Here is a 20407-nt window from a genome sequence, read left to right as displayed (position 1 = left end):
TATATTTTCGCCGATTTCCTGTATTTTATGCACCAAGCACGCTATATATGTCCAATTTCGCTGAAATTTGGAATGTGTAACGGAATTTGGTCTAGGCATAAATGTGCCGAATTATATCGAAAACGGTTCAGATTTGGATATAGCTCCAATATATATTTTCGGCCGATTTTCCATATTTTATGCACCAAACACGCTGTATATGTTCAATTTCGCTGAAGTTTGAAATGTGTAACGGAATTTGGTCTAGACATAAATGTGCCGAATTATATCGAAATCGGTTCAGATTTGGATATAGCTCCCATATATATTTTCGGCCGATTTTCCGCATTTGATGCACCAAACACGCAATATACGTCCAATTTCGCTGAAATTTGGAATGTGTAACGGAATTTGGTCTAGGCATAGGCATAGGTTCAGATTTGAATATAGCTCCCATATATATTTTCGGCCGATTTCCTGTAGTTTATGCACCAAGCACGCTATATATGTCCAATTTCGCTGAAATTTGGAATGTGTTACAGAACTTGGTCTAGAAATAAATGTGGCAAATTATATCGAAATCGGTTCAGATTTGGATATAGCTCCTGTATATATATATTCGGCCGATTTCCTGTATTTTATGAACCAAACTCACTATTTATGTCCAATTTCGGTGAAATTTGAAATGCGTAACGGGATTTGGTCTAGACATAAATGTGCCAAATCATATCGAAATCGGTTCAGATTTGGATATTGTTCCTATCTATATTTTAGGCCGATTTACTGGATTTGATGCTCTAAACACGCTATATGTGTCCAATGTCGCTGAAATTTGGGATGTCTGACGGAATTTGTTCCAAATATAAATGTGCCAAATTATATCAAGACCGGTTCAGATTTGGACACACTACATATGTCCAATTTCACTGAAATTTGGAAAGCGTGACGCAATTCGTTCTAGAAATAAATGGGACAAATTATACCGAAATCGGTTCAGATTAGAATGTAATTCCCATATATATTTTCGGCTGATTTTCTGTATTTAATGCACAAAATGTGAATGTGAGACCGGATTTGGTCTAAAAATAAATATGACAAATTATATCGAGAGCGGTTCATATAGGAATATAGCTACCCATATATATTTTCGGTCGATTTCAAGTTTTTGTTACGTATGTTCAATTTCAATGAAATTTTGAAGACTTAGCAGTCAGTAAACGTCATCATTATTTACAGAAGTATTTATATTCGGGAAGGAATTGATCAAGGCTACAGCTATTAAGTATCATATCTTTGAGAGACTTCTTAAGAATTATGTTTTATTATGATATATCTAAATCATTAAGAATACTTATAGGCGGAAAAGCTTTCGGAGGAGTGTTACCTCCTGAAACATACAAAAATACCATAGTAGCTCCATAACAACCCTGAATAGGTATATAACGCCTTCATATCTCCTATATTTATTTGTTAAAATATCAAAAACATTAAAATAATTCTGGCATTCCATTGTATTTTATCGTAGTCGGGGCAGCAAAGCGCACAGGGTTCAGCTAGTCTATATATATATAAAATTCTTCGAGTCTGCCATGATGTTCGAAATTAAACTCCTCCGAAACGGCTGGACCGAATTCGATGAAATTTTGTATGCGGAGTTTTTAGGTGTGAGAATAGGTTTTTAGCTATTTTTCATACTGGTCAGTGGAGTGACCAGGGTACCTCCCCCACAAATTTTTTTAAGCAAACGTGAAAATAAGGATATTTTTGAACGTATTGTTTAAAAATTATTTGCAATACTATGGTAAATACTGCCTCGATCCTGAATGGTCATCTCGGAAGTGGAATATCGCGGTCAGCCCAATTTTTCAAAAATGTATAGATAATATCCTTAATTTTAGTAAGCATGACTACACAACCGCTATAAACACTGGCTTCAATAAGTGGGAAAGCGCGATCAACCCACATTTTGGAATACAGTACAACCTCGATAATGTAAAATGCTGCGTGATCGAAATTCCAAAAAAAAAAAAAATTATTGAGAAATCAGGCAAAACTTAATTTCAAAGATGGTTAAATAACTGGAACGTCTAAAAATGTGAAATGGTCACTAAAACGACGGGTAAACTATGCTATGATCTATCTAAATGTATATAAATTCTTAGATTATTAGACGTATTAGTAAAAACAATAGTAATTGTGGCCTCTGTCAATAATGGGTTTTTTGTATCAAAATATCGCGATTGCGTCCAATTTATGAAAACTTTATTCTTTCTGATCAGATTCACTAATTTAATAAGGAGGCAGCAAACACGCCGTAAACATTAACTTTAGGGCTTGAAATACAGCAGAGTCCAAATAAATTCAACTAGAATTTTGAAGACATTGTTTATGAATCACCGATGTTTCATGTTTAAAAGTGCTCAATGAAACAGCACTTTGCTAACAACAAGTAAAAACGTCGTTACCCACCAGCATAAATTATATTGAAATCAGGTTTCAGACATTTCGGTTGAAAAAAAATCCCCAAAAATCGGTAGGTATCGTTTTATGGAGCTATATGGAAACGTGAATTTTACCGACAATTTTCCGCTAAAATATTTGATACCTCCAAAGGAGACTACATACCAAATAATGTTGAGTAATGCCGCTAAAACCTTGGAAATACCGAGAACCGGAAGGTGTCGTTCAATGGAGGCCACATAACAACTTCTACCGGTAATGTTTTATACCTGTAATGGAGACTAAACACCAAATTGTAGCCTTTTCGGTGGAATAATGACTCTAAAAACTCCAAAATATTGAAACTCGGGAGGTACAGTCCTATGGTAGATGTATTAGAACGTGGACCTATGCCAATAATTCTCCGCAGAAATGTTTTATACCCCCAAGGGAGACTTAGTACCAATTATAGCCATTTCGTATGAATAATGTGGCTATACACAATTAGAAATCTAGCGAAATCTTACGACACTAAAACCTTCAAAATATCGAGACTCGGGAGGTACCGTTTTAGAGTAGCTTTATCAAAACGTGGACCTATTTCGATAATTTATTACAGAAATATTTTATGCCTCCAAAGGAGACTAAATACCAAATTATTGTCATTGCGGTAAGATAATGCTGTTGAAACCTTGAAATACTGCAAATCGGGCTGTCAGTGGTATGGCGGCTATATCAAAATGTGGACTGATATAATAACTTTTCAATACCAAACATGCTACGAGTAATAAATAGAAACTTCTGTACCAATTTGAAGAGTTCTATGTTAAATATCGCAAGCTGTATCTTGATTTCAACAGATAGACAGACGGATATCGTTATATAGACTTATTTCTTATCTTATGGTGGAGGGTATAATTATAAGAATTTTCTATTTTTAATCTGGAGATACAATTACATGAGAGTTTTGCTAAAAATTTTATTTTATGAAGTTTCAAGAGAAATGCATAGTTACGTCAATTCGGTTCGAAAATCGCAACATTTCATTCGTAATTCGATTATTCTATTTGTAATTCAAATTGTTCCATTTGTAATTCGAATTATTCCATTTATAAAAAGGAAAGGAACAAAAAGAAACAAATGGAATAATTCGGATTACAAATAAAATAGTTCGAATTACAAGTAAAATAAGTCGAATTACCAATGGAATAATTTGAATTACAAATATAATAATTCAAATAACAAATAGATAAATTCGAATTAAAAAATGGAATAATCCGAATTACAATTGAAATGTTACGAATTAAAAATGGAATTCTCGAGTTACAACTAAAATGATTCGAATCGAATCTGAAAAGGTGTAGATATATAAATATGTATGTAGATGGGTTATAAATGTTTACACGGAAAACTAAAAACGGGCCAGCAACGCGGACCGGGTCAGCTAGTATATATATAAAATTCTTCGAGTCTGCCATGATGTTCGAAATTAAACTCCTCCGAAACGGCTGGACCGAATTCGATGAAATTTTGTATGTGGAGTTTCTTGGTCTGAGAATAGGTTTTTAGCTATTTTTCATACTGTTCAGTGGAGTGACCAGCGTACCTCCCCCACAACATTTTTTAAGAAAACTTGAAATTAAGGATATTTTTGAACGTATTGTTTAAAAATTACTTGCAATACTATGGTAAATACTGCCTCGATCCTGAATGGTCATCTCGGAAGTGGAACATCGCGGTCAGCCCAAATTTTCAAAAATGTATTATTATAGATAATATCCTTAATTTTAGTAAGCGTGACTACGCAAACGCTATAAACACTGGCTTCAATAAGTGGGAAAGCGCGATCAACCCACATTTTGGAATACAGTACAACCTCGATAATGTAAAATGCTGCGCGATCGAAATTCCAAAAAAATTGATTGAGAAATAAGGCAAAACGTAATTTCAAAGATGGTTAAATAACTGAAACGTCTAAAAATGTGAAGTGGTCACTAAAACGACGGGTAAACTATGCTATGATCTATCTAAATGTATATAAATTCTTTAAGACTGACATGATGTTCTAAATTAGACTTCCGTGTGTGCAGGTTCATAAGGTGGTAGAATACAGAAAATGGAGGGGATGGTGGACCTCTCCCATAACAGGTTTTAACAAATCGCGACGTATTAGTAAAAACAATTGCGGCATCTGTCAATAATGGTTTTTTTGAATCAGAATATCGCGATTGCGTCCAATTTTTGAAAACTTTATTCTTTCTGATCAGATTCACTAATTTAATAAGGGGGCAGCAAACACGCCGTGAAGATTAACTTTAGGACTTGAAATACAGCAGAGTCTTGATAAATTCATCTAGCATTTTGAAGTCATTTTTTATGAATCACCGATGTTTCATGTTTAAAAGTGTAAAATAATAACGTGATCAATGAAACAGCACTTTGCTATCAACAAGTAAAAACGACGTTACCCACCAGCATAAATTATATTGAAATCAGGTTTCAGACATTTCGGTTGAAAAAAAAGGCCCCAAAAATCGGTAGGTATCGTTTTATGGGGCTATATGGAAACGTGAATTTTACCGACAATTATCCGCTAAAATATTTGATACCTCTAAAGGAGACTACATACCAAACAATGTTGAATAATGCCGCTAAAACCTTGGAAATACCGAGAACCGGAAGGTGTCGTTCAATGGAGGCCACATAACAACTTCTACTGGTAATGTTTTATACCCATAACGGAGACTAAACACCAAATTGTAGCCTTTTCGGTGGAATAATGACTGTAAAGACTCAAAAATATTGAAACTCGGGAGGTACAGTCCTATGGTAGATGTATTAGAAGGTGGACCTATGCCAATAATTCTCTGCAGAAATGTTTTATACCCCCAAGGGAGACTAAGTACCAATTATAGCCATTTCGTATGAATAATGTGGCTATATACAAACAAATACCGAAATTAGAAATCTAGCGATGACTATTTACAAAACATGGACCTGTACCGAATATTCTATATTTTATAGCCACACTGAACACTTAATAGTCATTTCTGTGGGATTACGAGACTAAAACCTTCAAAATAACGAAACTCGGGAGGTACCATTTTAGAGTAGCTCTATCAAAACGTGGACCTATGTCGATAATTTATTACAGAAATATTGTACACCTCCAAGGGAGACTAAATGCCAAATTATTGTCATTTCGGTAAGATAATGCTGTTAAAACCTTGAAAATACTGCAAATGGGGCGGTCAGTGGTATGGCGGCTATATCAAAATGTGAGCTGATATAATAACTATTCAATACCAAACATGCTACGAGTAATAAATAGAAACTTCTGTACCAATTTGAAGAGTTCTATGTTAAATATCGCAAGATGTATCTTGATTTCAACAGATAGACAGACGGATATCGTTATATCGACTTGTTTTTTATGTTGATCACAAATGTATACATACTTTATAGGTTCTCCGACGAATATTCCGATGTGTTGCAGAATCACAAAGTTAATTATACGCTTAAACATCGTATGGTGGAAGCTATAATTTAAGTAACTTTCTATTCTACATCTGGAGATACCATTGTATGAGGGTTATACCAAAACATCGACATATCGTCAATTCGGTTCGAAAATCTAGAGGTATCAATATTAGATAGATTAATTGTTGATAATGCTTACATGGAAATGCAAAACGACGGGCCAGCAACGCGGAACCGGGTCAGGGTAATTTTTCCTTTTAAAAATTTTGAGAAGTAACCCATTATTATTCAGCTTACTGGTAATGCAGAACGTAGGGACTAAATACCAAATTATAGCCATGACGGTGGGAAACCTCAAACTGTTCTATGGTACCTATATCAGAACGTTGACTTATACCGACAAGTCTCTGCAGGTATGTTTACGACCCCCGACGGAGACCAACAACAACCATTTCGGTGGGAAAATTAGGCAAAACCTCTTTACTATAGAAATTCATGAGGTATCGTTCTATGGGAGCTTAATCAAAAAGTGGACCTGTAGCGACAATACTCTGCAGAAGTATTTATAACCCCCAACAAACCAAATTATAGCCATTTTAGTTTAATAATTTGGCTAAAATCTTGCAAATACCCAACATCGGGTGCTTTTTAAAAAACTGGACACAGAATGCGAATGCTTATACCCCAAGGAAGACTAAATCCCATTTAATGGCGAATACCGAAAATCGGGTGGTACAGTTCCATGGGGTTTATATCAAAACGTGGACCGGTATAACCCATTTTCAATACCAAACATCCTAGGAGAAATTTATTACAAAGTTCAATGTTAAATATTGTGGGCTGTATCTTGATTTCAGCTTTAGAACATCGCTACATTAGCCATTTTTTATTCTGATCAAAAAAAAATCGAAGTGTTAGAAAGGGAAACAAAAAGTTAGTTATACCCTTCATCTTATGGTGGAGGGTATAATTAAAGAATTTTCTATATTAAATCTGGAGATACAATTACATGAGAGTTTTGCTAAAAATTTTATTTTATGAAGTTTCAAGAGGAATGCATAGTTACGTCAATTCGGTTCGAAAATCGCAACATTTCATTCGTAATTCGATTATTCTATTTGTAATTCAAATTGTTCCATTTGTAATTCGAATTATTCCATTAATAAAATTATTCCATTTATAAAAAGGAAAGGAACAAAAAGGAACAAATGGAATAATTCGGATTACAAATAAAATAGTTCGAATTACAAGTAATATAAGTCGAACTACAAAGGGAATAATTCGAATTACAAATATATTAATTCAAATTACAATAAATTCGAATTACAAATGGAATAATTCGAATTACAATTGAAATGTTTCGAATTACAATTGCAATTATCGAATTACAAATAAAATTTTACGAATTAAAAATGGAATTCTCGAATTACAACTAAAATGATTCGAATTGAATGTGAAAAGGTGTAGATATATAAATATGTAGATGGGTTATAAATGTTTACACGGAAAACTAAAAACGGGCCAGCAACGCGGACCGGGTCAGCTAGTCTATATATATAAAAAAGAATGATGTTAGTTACTACGCTTATAACTTAAGAACGGCTGAACAGATTTTGACAATTCGGTCCAATTCGGAATGGTCTCATGGCAGAAAAGGATAAAACGTAAAAAAATCGCGAAAATCTGCGAAAAATTTGCAAAAATATTTTTTGAAGAATGCCGATTTTTCCACACATTTCTCTAGAGCTTTTGCGTTCGGAGTATATCGTGTCACTTTTTTACAGTTTTTTTGGTGAAAATGGTGTATGCACCACATGCTATCGACTTTTTAAAAGATCTCTATGTCAATTTTTAAAAGTTTTTTAGAATTGTTTTATTTTATTTAATAAATGTCAGTTTTCATTTTATTCAAACAATTCTTTGCGAAAAATAATTTAAAAGACGTGAGTTTGGTCTTAATTTTAAGAGGTTATTAGCAGCTTCAATTGATGTTACTATTCTCTGGATTATTATTTTTGGAAGTACGCTGGAACGCTGGCAGAATATAACGGATGTTTTCAAATGACTTCGAAGTTAATATTAGTGAAGAACGCAGATTGAAACTGACATTAACTGGCCGTTTATGTAACTCAAAATTGATTGTTGTGTTAGTTGTCATCGACCCCACATACCCACATTCTTATTTTCATCAACTCAACAACTTGCATTATTCACATCATTGCATAGAGTTCGTGAGTAATCAAGGGATCCATATTTAATATGAATAACGAGATGCGAACCCGAGGTGGTTATGAAGACAGATAATAAATGCAAAAGGTTGGTTGAAGATATGCCGATTCTGTGATCGGATGTTTTTGAGAAAACCGTCCAATGTACATCAGTTTCCAAATCTTTTGATTAGATCAATGCTTGCCTCAAATTCTCTTCATTGTGAACTTTAAACCAAAAGAACCAAGTTGGCTGGGCCCAATTTTTTATACCCACCACCACGAGTTGTACCTTAGTAAAACGGAACGATTTTGAAAATACTAAACTCTACGGTTTATTCCCAGAAGCCGTGGAATATGCTAACTGCTAACTTTCTTTTAAACCAGGTTTAATACGAATGAGACATCAATATTATCTACGCATTCTGAATCCGAAAAACCATGTTACGTTCATTCCATTTGGACGATGCGCGTACAACCTTCAAAGGTCATAAAAACTGGTGGTTCCTTCAATTGGGATATATACAAAAATATGAACCTATATTGATCGTTTTCTGTGTCGAGGTTTTCTACCCATTGAGAATCCGAAATACCAAGTTACCGTCACTACAGTAGAAAAATCTTTTAAAAAATCACATCGATCGGCATGGTTGTACCTTCCAATCTGACAACCAGAAGAAAATAGGGACCAATGTCTAAAATGTTTGCCGATAAGTTTTTTTAAACACTAGCCTCCTTAAATAGCAATTTATATCAGGATGTACTGTTATGTTTGGGGGATACCGAAATGGGGATGTATGCCAAACATTTTTCGTGGAGTTTTCTGACCACTGGAAACTTTAAATGTGAGATTAAAGCTAATTAGAAGTGTATGATGATCAATAATATACATATGTATATACTTTATTCTCAGACAAAAATTAGTGTTGTAATGAATGAATGAACGGAATGGCAAACATCTTATGGTGGAGGGTATTAAAATGAATAATGTTTCCAAAAGCTTCAAAATCGAATGTTCCTCTTCTATGTGGCCTATATTAAAGAGTACACTACCTATACCTACAATTCTCGGTATGAATTATTACCCATATCGAATACTAAATACCAAACTTCAGTCATTTCGGTAGCATAATATGGCTAAAATCTTCAAAATACTGAAAATCGGGAGGTATCTTCTATGGGGCTATATCAAAACGTGGATCTATACTAAAAAATATGGGGAAACATTACGTAGATCCAAGACTAAATATGGAATTTTTGAGCCAGTTCGGTGAGAAAATGTGACTAAAACCCTTAAAAACACGTAAAATCGGGAGGTGACGTTCTATGAGTGCTATATCAAAACATGGATCGATATAGCCTTGCAAATGGGTTATATCAACATCCTAGGAGCAATATAAACTTCTGTACCAAAATAAAAGCTCTGCGAGCTGTTTCTTGATTTCAACAGGTTATATCGACTAAGAATTTTATGCTGATCAATAATATATACTTCTAATACAGTCTCCGAAGAATATTTCGAAGTGTTACAAACTGAATACAACCTTAATTAAACCCTCCATTGTGCTTGAAGATATAAAAAGACTTCATATATAACAACAAATATAAAATGTATTCGAATTTAAGTAATTTCATTTCAAATTCGTCTCGCAATAGCGATGACAGTAAATGAATTGCAAGGCAAATAATCAACTTCAATGTACCTTGCGAGACGAAGTTCGCCGGTTCCACTAGTATATATATATTTAATTTGCGAACATTTTTTCGGTAAGAAAATTTCCCAATGGAGTGCTGTTGGAGTACATGTCGAAATCTTAACTGGTGATGGGAAGACAATATCAAACCCATTTATGCTAAGTTTACATTTACGAAATCCACTCCATTTCAACTGTCAATTCCATAGCTCAAACGTCAAACGAAATCTCATCTTAAATCCATTGGATTTCATTTGACGTTTAACCTATGGATTTTACAGTTGAAATCGAGTGGATTTCGTAAATGTAAATCAAGCATTAGCAGATGAAGCAAGAACAGTTCAGCTTGGATTAAATGGAGAGCGGAGGAAACACGCATGGTTGTGATTGAATTCAATGGAAAATTTTCATAATTTGTGTTAATGTAATAAAGTTCTTAATATTTTTGTTTTACACAAATAATAAATGCATTTTATATGTTCTGTGATATTTTGTAATAGCTTGCACACATTCCGCAGAATGTATCAAAGCACGTGCTTTGGACTTCATCCTATTCTACCCCAAAGGGTTAGTTAAAATGCAATGCCAAGGGTCAGTTAAAATACAGTGCCAGAGGGTCAGTTAAAATGCAGTGCAATGGAGTGCATCTTTCAGTAGTCACGCTCTTGTAAAAATCATGAGTGAAAATGCATAATTTGATGCACTTCCAAATCACTTGTACATATGATTTAACTACCTCTTTGGAGGCAATTTTTTGCTGGGAGACGACACTGCAGAGTAGTTTAGAACTTTATGTATTAAACAATAATCATATGGCATACACGTCCTTTTATTGACAACATAAAACTAAATTTCCTCATAAGATACCATTTTTCATAGATCATTGTCCGCTATTATAGAAGTCATCATTTGCAATAAACTTCAACTACGTAATATCCTTCCAATTCCAAAGCTCAGGTGTAACAAAAAACTCTTTAAAAATATAAACTCTAAACATCATAAAATATTGGAAACAACAACAAGAGCTCCTCACATTACTACCGGAAGTGAAAAACAATAAAAGAGAATATGTTATGTTTGTTGCCATCGTGGTTTTTTATTCACAGTTCATTTTTACATTATTTCGTTTCGTACAACATTTATGAGGTCTGGGCAAACACCACAACAAGCAAAAAAACATAGCGGAAGTAAGAACAACAGCTGTGTCTGTGTGGAAGGATCTTAAACAAATATAATTTAAAAAAATTGAGTTTCAGTGTTTTATTTAGAAATGCACTTTAAACTAGAAATAATTTATGGCTTAGCCTCAATAAATATATTCTTTCTTATGATGGAATCTCTCAAATAATAAGGCTTGCCGTTTAATTTTGCCACCATTTACAATTTAAATGAATGCGTTTTATTTGAGAGATTCCATTATGAAAAAGAATATATTTATTGAGGCTAAGCGACAAATTATTTCCTTGTTTTAAGTGCATTTCTAAATAAAACACTGAAACTTATTTTTTTTAAATTATATTTTATCTGTAACTTTTTAGTAAATACATTTTTTTGACCACTGAGAACAAAATTATAGTCAATTTAGGCCGAAAATTTAGATACAAACTTTAAAATGCCTGAAATCGTGTAGTACCGTTATATAAAGGCTATACCAAAACCTGGACTTATGTCCATAATTTTTGGGGACTCCAAATGCCAAATGCCAAGTTACAGCCAATTCTGGCTAAAAATGAAGACAAAATTCTTAAAACAGTTAAAATCGGGTGGTACCACTATATCAAAACCTGGACCTAAGTCAACAATTTTTTGTGGAGAAGTTTCTGTACCATTTAGGACTCCAAATGCCAAGTTACAGCCAATTCGGCCTCACAATGAAGTTAAAATTCTCATAATACTTGAAATCGGGTGGTGCCGCTATAAGGGGGCTATACCAAAACCTCTATGTTCACAATTTTTGGTGGGGAAATGTCTGTATCATTGGAAATGCCAAATGACAGCTAATTCGGCCAAAAATGAAGATAACATCCTCAAAATACCTGAAATCCGGTGGTACCGCTTTATGGGTGCTGTAGGAAAAATTGGGCCCATATTCATGTATTGTCATCCAAATCTGAAAAGTGTGCAAAGTTTCAGTTCGATTGGTCAACTGCAGCTGTGTCAAAATAGAGTTACCAGATTTGAAATGCAATTTAAATAAAATACCGTTAAAACGCTATAAAATGGACCAATATTGGTTTTGATTCCATATAAGTCTGAAAAGTGTGCAAAGTTTCAGTTCGATTGGTCAATTGCAACTGTGTTAAAAATGAGTTACCAGATTTGAAATAAACGGACCAAAGCAAGTTAAATAAAACACTGTAAAAACAATTCCCACCTTGTGGCATAAAAAACTCAAGCAGAAAAAATTCTCCTCTTTCCACCTAATTAGCTGGTATTCAATGGTACATTTGACAATAAAAGGACAATAAAAACTTGGTAATATATGGAAAAAGGATATGGTGGAAATGGTTTTACAATTTTTTTATAATCCAGGCTCATGAACGCCACAAATGGGAAAGAGAACAATGATAGAAATGTAATTACGGAAGAGGTTGTATATTGTTTTGGAATTTGAATAATTGAATTGAATTGTTAGCAGAGTAGAAGTTACTATAATATAAAAAAGATTTGTTGCTATAACGAATAAAACAGTCCTTTTTATTTTCCGATTTCGTGTGCTTCCAATTTGAATTTCCCAAACTCAGTTAATTTAAATTTTTTCCAGGGCGTTGAAGACCAGTCAATCAGTGAGTCACGCATCACCAAAGAATGTTATAGATATTGATGTTTTTTTCCATTTCGCACCCATCTAGGACGAATTTCCCAATACTCATTATTTGAAAATTGATTTTTTGGTGTTTTTGTTATGTTGACTTAATAACCAACTTGAGATCACATCCTCTTTGCTGCACTTCAAGGAACTAAAAATGTTGTTGGGTTTCAAATATTTGAAGCAACAAAAAATTTACATTAACTGAAATAAGAACATAACATAAACATTATGCGGTCCAACAATACAAATGTAGGTTAAATATTAACTTACCAATTAAACATCATAGCTGGTACCACTAAGTGCACCATAGTAGTGCTTCGGCCGTTAGGGGCAATGTGAATAAAGCTTTCTAAAAATTGGATAAAAATAAAAAACAGTAAAATGTGAAAAACTATTTTTATGATGAAATCATGATATTGGTAGCGATCATTAAAATTTTGCAACACTGTCAGTTCGTTTTGAAAAACATTACTCTCTGTAATAGAGGGTAATAAATGAAGTTGAGCCAATGGGGGAATACTCCACTCAAGCAATCAAATGAGATTGAATCTTCAACAATAAACTAAACAAACAAAAAACAGCGGAGGCACGCGCAAAAGGAAATTTGTTAAAAACAAAATTCCAACAATTACCTCATAGGCAACTGTGGTGATGTTATTTTCAACTCACAGAATTCGATGAATTCTTAGTTGATACATGTTGACATGTTGCAGAATATTTTGATTTTGGTGTTTCTTTGGAAAAGCCGAAAAGTGAGTGTGATTCTCATTCATATGGGAATACTAGACACTTAAAGAGTTCGGTTTTTCGCTAAAAAGGCATCATCTCAAAAACTGAGAAGCCAATTGATAATTCCCTTCGCCGCACACTGGTCGAAACCACTGATCTAGCGGCGCAAAAGTCAAAAAATCGAACTATAAAATTGCGAAATATTTTCCATTGTATCGATTATAGATACTTTGCAGACAAAGATTTTGTTTTTTCTTTTTTGTTGTTGTAAATATTCACTCAGTTATTCACTATCAAATACAAGAGTTTTTGTTGCATCAGATTTTAAAAAAATTTTGCAAAAAATTAACTTCATATTTGTTTAAATGTTAAATAAATTCGTAATGAAACTGGACAAGATTTATATTCAATTAATAGCAGAGGGTGAGATTTAAATTATAAAAATTAGTTTGGGGTCTGGAGGTACTTACGTATAAATAAATTTTCAAAAAATCCAATTTTTTAGTGTTTTTATGGGTTGTACGCGCTTGTTCCATAGAGTGCATCTTGTAAAATTAGCCGAACTTAGGTTCGACTATTTTTTGGGGAATGAAATTGGACTCTCTAGATACGGAATCACCACATTAGGGCTAAAAATATCTGCAAATCTTGTGATTACCGCACTTTTAAAATATGTGATTTTGCTTGAAATTAATCCTAATTTAGCTGGGCATTTGTATGTGAGCTATATCAAAATATGGACCTATCATTAGAAATGTTTGCAAGCAGGATTTCTACCCCCGGAGACACTATAATACCATATTATAGCTAAATATGTTATTAAATATGGGATAACAAGTAAAAATTCAACGAATCGGGGGTACCATAGAAGGGGCTACATCGAAACATAAATCCGTATTGAAAATGTTTTGTAAGAAGATTTTATACGCAGTGAGAACACGGAATGCAAAATTACAGCCAAGTTGGTTTAAAAATGTGGTCATGATATTCAAAATACCTTAAATTGGGAGGTACGGTTACATGGGGGCTATATCAAAACGTGCACCTATGTCCATAATTTTTGGTGAAATTATTTTTTGACCACTAGGAACCCTAAGTACCAAATTACAGGTAATTTGCTACGAAATTGTGGCTTTAATCCTCAAAATACCAAAAATCTTAAGGTACCGTTATATGGGGGCTATACCAAAACATCAGCCGATATTGTTCATGTGGCCCATTATTACCCACAGGTACAAGCTGTGTTTGTGCCAAATTTCAGTGACGTATCTCAATACGTTTGCAAGTTATTAATTCCGCGCCGCTAGATCAGTGCTTTCGACCACTGTGCGTTGGTGCGAAGTTGCTAGACAAGACTGCGTTGTAGAAAATTTCTTCCATGAGAATACTAAATGCTCAAAAATATCAATATCTTTAAAATTTTTAGCTGATGAGTGATTCACTAAATGACTAGCCATCAAAGCCCAGAAAAAGTGGCCGAAGCCATAATCTGAAAACTTATCGGAAGTGTTCAAAATACTATGAATCATAAAATTTTCCGCTATTATAGAAGTCATAATTTGCAATAAAATTTAACTACCTAATATCCTTCCAATTCCAAAACTCAGGTGTAACAAAATACTCTTTAAAAATATAAACTCTAAACGTCATAAAAAAGTGGAACCAACAACAAGAGCTCTTCACATTACTACCGCAAGTGAAAAACAATCAAAGGAGAATATGTTTTGTTTGTTGCCGTCGTGGTTTTTTATTCGCAGTTCATTTTTACATGTATTTCGTTTCCTACAACATTTATGAGGTCTAGACAAACACCACAACCAGCAAACAACATAGCGGAAGTAAGAACAACAGCTGTGTCTGTGTGGAAGGACCTTAAAAAAACAACTTGTGGCATAAAAAAACTCAAGCAGAAAAAATTCTCCTCTTTCCACCTAAAGAGCTGGTATTCAATGGTACATTTGCAAAAGGGCAATAAAAACTTGGTAATATATGGAAAAAGGATATGTTGGAAATGGTTTTACAATTTTTTATGGTCTAGACTCGTGAACGCCGCAGAATGGAAAAGAGAACAATGATAGAAATGTAATTACGGAAGAGGTTGTATATTGTTTTGGAATTTGAAATAATTGAAGAATATTTAAATATGTGTAATAATGCTTCCAATTTGAATTTCCCAAACTCAGTTAATTTCATTTTTTCCCTGGGCGTTGAATCACCAAAGAATGTTATAGATAGGACGAATTTCCCAATACTCATTATAGGAAAATTGATTTTTTAGAGTTTTTGTTATGTTGACTTAATAACCAACTTGAGATCACTAATTTCGGATATGCCAAAAACATCCTCTTTGCTGCACTTCAAGGAACTAAAAATGTTGTTGGGTTTCAAATATTTGAAGCAACAAAAAATTTACATTAACTGGAATAAGCACATAACATAAACATTATGCGGTCCAACAATACAAATACAGTTTAAATATTAACTTACCAATTAAACAACGCACATCATAGCTGGTACCACTAAGTGCACCATAGTAGTGATACGGCCGTTAGCGCTTGAATAAAGCTTACTGGAAATTGGATAAAACTAAAAAACAGTTAATTGTGAAAAACAATTTTTATAATTACAAATTATAAAAAAACATGTAAAAAGCGTTAAGTTCGGCCGGGCCGAAATTTTTATACCCTCCACCATGAAGTACATATTAGTTCACTTTCCTTCATGTCCACAATTTTAAATAGAGATATTTGGAGACCACGGCAACCAAAATGTCTATAAAGTCAGAAAACAAATAAAAAAATATCTATAATACGGAACGTATTGTTATATGGGGGCTATAACGAAACATGCATCTATGTTGAAAATCGTTGGTAGAATAGTTTTTGTGACAACTGGAAGCCTTAAACGTCAAATTGCAGATAGTTATATCAAAAATTTGATAAAATCCTCAAAATGCCAATAATTGGGAGGTACGCCCTCTTTATAACGGAAACGTCAAATTGCAGATAGTTCTATGAAAAAGTTTGCTAAAATCCTCTAAATACCAATAATTGGGAGGTACCGTTATATGGGGCTATACCGAAAATGGATCTATGTTGACAATTTGGTGGAGATCTGGGAACCTCAAACGTCAAGTTACGGATAACTCGGTCAAAAAATTTTGCTAAAACCCTCAAAACACCTGAAATGTAAAATTACAGGTAGCTCGGTTAAAAAATTTGCTAAAACCCTCAAGATACCGAAAATCGGGAGGTACCGTTACATGGGGGCTATAACAAAACAAGGACCTATGTCAAAAACTTTTGGTGGAGAGGTTTTGTGACAACTGGGAACCTTAAATGTTGAATTACAGGTAGTACGGTCAAAAAAATTTTGCCAAAACCTTCATAATACCGTAAATCCGGAGGTACCGTTATATGGAGGCTATACCGAAACGTGTACGTATGTTAACGATTTTTAGTGGAGATATTTTGTGACCACAAGGAACATCAAATGTTAGACGCCCAAAAATACCGAAAATCTTGAGTGCCGTTACATTTTAGCTATACCAAAAAGTGGACCGATATAGACCATCTTCGAACTTGACCTGCCTATGGAAAAAGACTCTCGGTTGCAAAAATGTAGCTTTCTAGCTCAGATATTGAAGCCGCTAGAGTGATTATAACAGACGGACAGACGGGCATAGCTATACACAAAAAAAAAGCCACCCCGGAAATTTTGATTAAAAGCTTTTTATCACCATATTTTTGTCGAATGGCGATAAAATATTACGATTATAATAGGAAAATCTTTATCAAACATGAAAATGTTACTAGAAAGCGATCAATAAACGATTTCATACAAATAATTTATTGAAATTTCAATGGTTTATGGTTATTAACAAATTTCTGTAGTTAAAATGGTTTTCAACGTTTGTCGCATGTTCTCGCTCTCAAGAGCGAGAGAAACAACTTTTTTATGGCATAAAGAGAGCGCTACAACAATGTGCTTTGTTTTTTTCTTGAGATGTGAGTCGCTATGCATATTTCAAAGCATGGTGATGGAATTGTTGCAGCATGGAGGGATGTGCGTTTTTGTGGCATTTGGCTTGTTTATTTATTTGTGCTGGGGAGAAGGCTTGTATATATGCAATAAGTTTCTGTTTTTTTGTTGCTGATTTTTATGAACCTAACAAACGAAGAGGGAAAGAAAAAAACGAGTTCTTATGTTTTTTTTCTGTTTGGTGGTATTTTAACCATCAGTTTGGCTTATTTTATTTTCTTTAAAGCAGTCGTTGTATGTAGATCGGTAGTGTAGAAATAAATCTGTGTTTGTGTGTTTTTTTAAACTAAAGGTGCTTTTTAAGTAAATTAAATGGCCAATACATTTTATAATTGAATTCACGAATATGAAAAACGATAATAAAAATATTTTTTTTTGGACTAAGAAACAATCGCATGTGGTATTGGTAATAACATGAAAACATTTTATGTATTTGAAATATGTATGGATGTACTATTTCTCACATTACAGATACCCATTTTCCGCTGATGACTTTTAATGTGGCATAAGAATGTGTTTTATTTCACAACGAGAACGTTCAACGATGTTCCCTGTATTTTATATTTAAAAGTGATTTATTTGTTTTCTTTTATTAAAATTAAAGTGTGCCACTAAATAATTATTTACTTCTGTTATTAATTATTCCATTCCGTTTTTCTTTCTTCCATCTATTATTGTTTATGTACCTATGCGGCTATTGTTGCTTTTGTACTTGGCATTTCAATTAAATAAATAACCACCACCATTTACAAATGTGTGTATGTATCTTTTTTGTGGCTTTTGGGTTTATTTTTAACAAAAAAAAAAAAAAAACAAAATAATTGTAAATATGACTATTTCTTTATCGATTGGAAAAAATGCATTTAACAATTTTTTTAATCAAGAAAATATTTTGTTTATTTCAAGCAAAATGTGGAATATTTTGATAAATATTTTTGTCAATATGTGAAATATTTTATCAGTTTAAAAAAATAAAAAATCGATAAATATTTAAATCAATATTACAATTTTATTTTATCAACCTGTATTTCTATATTGTGATTAAACAATTTTATCGAATTTTGTTAATATGACAATTTTTTTATCGCCGGAGAATCGATAAATTTTTTATTGAATATTTGAATTTTTTTATCAAATGACTAACATTTTTTTCTGTGTATCGACTCAGAATTTCATCCTGATCAAGAATATATATACTTTTATGGTCGCAAATGATTATTTTAATGCGTTACAAACGGAAAAACAAACTTAATATACCCTCCATACTATGGTGGAGGGTATAAAATATAAATATTATTTGTGTCATCAGTCAGATTAAATTACTCTCGGCCATGCGTAAGTGTTCAGTGTTGTCATTACAACATACTACCAATTACGGAAATCAGTTATTTTAATTGAACAAAAACGAATGGTTTTTAATAAAAAAGGAATTAAATATTTGCAATGCGTTTTTAAGGTTTCTGGTTAATTTTTTATGGATTTCAGAAGAAGTCCGATACAATGTTATAAAATAATAAGCTGTTTTAGATGTTATTATATTTAAATTCAGAAATCAAGGTAAGTTACCTGCAATGGCTGGTTCTTAATTTCATTATTAATTAACTTCATAATTTAATTTCATCTGATACAACGACATTACAGCCTCATTGCAAGAACGCAAACCCATAACTCCTTCATCTTCACGACCATACCTAAAAATAAAAAGTAAAATAAATAAATATCATGGTATACATTTTCTTTAAAATTTATGTTCGAGTGAAAATAAAAACCTTGCATTCATTTTGATATATTTTTTTCTTTTTTTGCAGATGTTCTGATGTACTATTTTTCATTTTATAACGGCAAATGGGCGACTAATATCTTTCGAATAAGCTATATTTATTTAAAAGCAGTTAACAAATGGTTAGGTTATAGTGTTTGAAGTGTAAAAACTCTTTAAAACAGGAAAACGCGTTTCCTCCTGCTCTAGGCTGCTTAGAAGATACCCAGCAAAATGTTCGATGGCAAGGATGCTATTGAATCATGGGTGCAAGTGATCTGGCATGTCATCTTTTAAGCATTTTCACTCATGAATTTTATATGAGCGTGACCACCATAAGATGACATTCATTGTCGGATCCTAAGCATGTCATTTTGACCAATGCTTTGACATGTCATTTTCACCAACCCTTTGACATGTAATTTTCATGTCTTGTTTGGAAAATGGAAAATTCTGTATTGAAATATGATTTTCATGACAAACCAAACTCTTTATTAATTCAAACTAATTCATGAAATAACTAGAACTAATTTATCAGCATAAAGTTTAAACCCAAAATTTAAATTTAATCACCGGCGCTGCACCGCAACAGTGTTTACTTCGTCCACTCTCAGCCACTGAGTTTTTTTATACCCTCCACCATAGTATGGAGGGTATATTAAGTTTGTTTTTCCGTTTGTAACGCATTGAAATACTCATTTGCGACCCTATAAAGTATATATATTCTTGATCAGGGTAAAATTCTGAGTCGATCTGTGCACGTCCGTCCGTCCGTCTGTGGTAATCACTCTAGCATCCACAAAAATGGAGATAGGACGCTGACATTTTGGGAAGATGCGTACTTTGTTTGCAGGCAGGTCAAGTTCGATGATAGGCTATATCGGTCCACGTTTTGGTATAGCCCCCATATAACGGTACCCCCCGATTTATGGTATTTTGACGTTTTTTGCTACATTTTCAGACCGATTTAGCTATAATTTGACATTTAGGGTTCCTAAGTATCAATAAACTTATATAACAAAAGTTGTGAACATAGGTCCACGTTTTGGTATAGCCCCCATATAACGGTACCCCCCGATTTACGGTATTTTGACGCTTTTAGCTACATTTTCAGACCGATTTAGCTATAATTTGACATTTAGGGTTCTTAAGTATCAATAAACTTATATAACAAAAGTTGTGGACATTGGACCACGTTTTGGTATAGCCCCCATATAACGGTACCCCCCGATTTACGGTATTTTTACGTTTTTAGCTACATTTTCAG

General features: G+C 33.3%; 2 protein-coding genes across 6 annotated transcripts in view; one reads left to right on the top strand and one right to left on the bottom strand.

Moving 5' to 3' along the window:
* PIG-K (Phosphatidylinositol glycan anchor biosynthesis class K) overlaps positions 1-20407 on the top strand; it is a 478228-nt gene that overhangs the window by 12626 nt on the left and 445195 nt on the right. The window lies entirely within an intron of this gene.
* The window catches only part of LOC141396711 (uncharacterized), a 253927-nt gene that overhangs the window by 149649 nt on the left and 83871 nt on the right, over positions 1-20407 (bottom strand). Inside the window, exons 2-3 of one of the 5 annotated variants that reach the window (XM_073972348.1) lie at positions 18948-19072; positions 15828-15926 (exon numbers count right to left, since the gene is read on the bottom strand). The exons of the other annotated variants lie outside the window; for them this stretch is intronic. The gene's annotated coding sequence lies outside the window, so the exon portion shown is untranslated. The remainder of the gene's footprint in view (positions 1-15827; positions 15927-18947; positions 19073-20407) is intronic. 5 annotated transcript variants of the gene reach the window in all.

The sequence above is a fragment of the Musca autumnalis genome, unplaced genomic scaffold, assembly GCF_047663935.1.
Source record: "Musca autumnalis isolate F117 unplaced genomic scaffold, ASM4766393v1 scaffold_3, whole genome shotgun sequence".
In the NCBI taxonomy this organism is placed as follows: domain Eukaryota; kingdom Metazoa; phylum Arthropoda; class Insecta; order Diptera; family Muscidae; genus Musca; species Musca autumnalis.
This window is presented reverse-complemented; position numbering and strand designations above follow the sequence as displayed.